The sequence below is a fragment of the Myotis lucifugus genome, unplaced genomic scaffold (genome assembly GCF_000147115.1).
Source record: "Myotis lucifugus unplaced genomic scaffold, Myoluc2.0 scaffold_23, whole genome shotgun sequence".
NCBI lineage: Eukaryota > Metazoa > Chordata > Mammalia > Chiroptera > Vespertilionidae > Myotis > Myotis lucifugus.
Window position 1 is genome coordinate 10,951,849 of NW_005871071.1, and position 3,065 is coordinate 10,954,913.

Genomic DNA, 3,065 nt, shown 5'->3' on the forward strand with positions numbered 1-3,065 from the left:
CCCCCAACCCCCCCAATCAGTCTCCCTGAGGGGGCGGAGGGTGGCATTGCACCCTCCCCGATCCCCCCTCCTCTGTGCATGACGGGGGCGGCCCCTCAACTCCCAAATCGGCCCTTGCTTTGACCCTGCCCAGGGGGCGGCATTTGGGGATTGGGTTGTGCCCTCTCCCACCCGGGAGCAGGCCTAAGCCAGCAGGTCGTTTTTTTCCCGAGGGGTCCCAGACTGTGAGAGGGGAACAGGCCGGGCTGGGGGACCCCCCCCCCCCCCCGAGTGCACAAATTTTTGTGCACCGGGCCTCTAGTATATATATAAAAGGCTAAGTTGACTCACACATGCATGATACATATAAAGCTCTCGCTGGCACCAATCACATGTGTGTGTTTTGATCTGTCATTGTCAATCGTGAATTTGGATGACACATCTATTATAGAGAAAGGGTGAATAGAGATATTAAAATATTTCTTTAACTAATTTCCTTTCAATGTGCACGAATTCGTGCACCGGGCCACTAGTTAACTATAAAACACAAAACAATACTTACAGTGAGATCCTGTTGGTTTTCAGGAACTTTATGTGAAATATTAGGTCAGTAGAGAAAAAAACACACCAAAATGGGATTTCTTGGAGTAAAATTTATTCTTTTTATCTCTGATCTCTAAATTTTTTACAAACGTTAGCGATAAAACACTAAAAATGTTAATACAAAAAAAAAGAAAACCTTTTGAATTTGAAACCCTGAGTTCCCCCAGCTGACTTAAGCCTTGCTTCCCTTCCTGCATCCCAAGGCCTCTAAGCTGCCACCTAGCTATTTTTATTACACCCACAGCTCACCCAGGGCTGATGCCAGGGCAGGAATTTTAATTCCTGGAAAGTTGCTCTAGAGACAAAGAGCAGGAGTGGCGAGGGATTTCCCTTCAGCAGTCCCAGCTGGCATCATTTCTGGACTCTGAAGTCATCAGCAGCTGAGTCAGAGCCCTCAAAGGGCATGACCTGAAACCTCACCCACCCTGCAGCACACCTTTGGAGAAACCACCCACCCTTGCCCCTACCCTGGCCTCACTCCCTCTTTCTGCTGCAGGATCCTAATAACGGGAGGCAATCTCATGGAAGACCTCTCCTGTGGCCGATCCCACGTTCATGGTTAAAGGGATAAGATTTTAAAAGCCAAGATTTTTCTCATCTTCCCCAGCTCAGAGGAATGAAAGCGGGAGACCAATGCACTAGCCAAAAGTGGTCACTGCTCCCTCCAGCTTGGGATGAATCCAAAAGCAATTCCCAGATGGCTGGAGGTTTATTCAGACACATGGTCAGGAGGCTCCAGTTCACTCTGCAAGGGATTTCCAAGTGACCCAACCTAGAGCTCAGCCACTCCCAGAATCACAGCCCATCCCCTGAAATGCAGAAGCTGGCCTTGCCAGAACTGTTGTCCATAGCCAGGAGACCTGCTGGCTGGTGATTCCTGGGATCTCCGGTCACTGGAGGCGACCGGCCCCAGCTCTCCTAGCGAGCAGCCCGCCAGAAGCTCCGTAAAGGCACGGGGTTTCTTGGCCCAGATTCAGAGGACAGGGCAGAGCAGTCACAAGCCCCACGTGAAAGCACAAGAGGCAACAAGCCCCTGGTTTGCAGCGCTGCTCTCCCACTCGGACTGGGTGGGGGTGGGAGAGGTGAGTGTGATCACTAGAGTGACCATATAATCCATTGTCCAAATGGGACATTTTGGAGCATGAAAGGACATGCTGTTAATAGCTATGCCAGGCCCTAACTGGTTTGGCTTAATGGATAGAGCGTCGGGCTGCAGACTGAAGTGTCCCAGGTTCGATTCCGGTCAAGGGCATGTACCTTGGTTGCGGGCACATCCCTAGTAGGGAGTGTGCAGGAGGCAGCTGATCGATGTTCCTCTCTCAACAATGTTTCTAACTCTCTATCCCTCTCCCTTCCTTTCTGTAAAAAAATCAATAAAAATATATTTTTTTAAAATAGCTAAGCCAGGATAACATGTCAAACAGGAAAACCCCAGACAAACGAAGATGTGTGGTGACCCCAGAAAACATCTTCCACTCCTGGAGCCAGGGTGGGGGACTGCGGCTGGAGTGGTGGCCTGTTCTCTTCCAGAACATGGGCCACCGAAGAAAGTCTACTTTCCAAACGGAACCAGGGCCTCGTTCAGCAAGCTCCCGGGCATCCCAGGAGAAGAAGAGGAACCACAGAAATGTGGGCAGGGCCCTTCTCTGTCTGGTTCACCACTGCACCTCCTGGGCCAAGAATAGTGCTTGGCAGGTTGCAGGTGCTCAGTAAATATTTGAATGAATGAATGAATGAATGAATGAATGCCTGAGCAGTTTCTAAAGTCACCTGAACCCCAGGAAACCAGAGAGACTTGGCAATCTTAGGAAATACACAAGGTTTGAACTCTAAATTGCTGTAAAAATCTAAGGCACTGCATAGACTGCCATGCATTTCCCTTTGGCAGAGTTTATAAATATGCAATGTACAAAGCTTTCAAATACCAGATGAACCAGATAAGCTTCTACAAATAAACTCATTAGGAACAATTTTTTTTTAAGCCACTGCTGAACTAAACTGGAACTATCTCCTGCCATATTTCTCATGGGAACTTACTCAAAAATTTCAAGGCCCAAATTGGGACTGAATGAAGCAAATGCTTACCACACACATCAGAATTCCTCTAGCCCCCTCCTCACCGAGTGTGAGTTCTCTGGGAAGCAGGGGCCATGGCAGAATTACATTTGCAAGAGACTTCATGGGGGGAAGTGTCTGCGGAGCTAACGGAGGAGGCAGGGAGGGTTCTCACACCGTGAATCAGCTGGGACGCCTGGGAAAAGTGGAGGGACCGGGAGCATCGCAGACCTGATACAGCTCTAAGAAAGTTTCAGCCAGGTTGATGGGGAATCCTGGAGCCAAAGTTGCCCAGTAGAGAAGCCCCGCATCCTACAGCACTGGTATCCCACCATATCCGTGGTTGTGGGGAGGGAGGGCGTGGCCTCAACACAAACACGGTGGTGCCGCAGAGGGGCGGTGTGGCCGGGCGCTGGGCCCACCCCCTG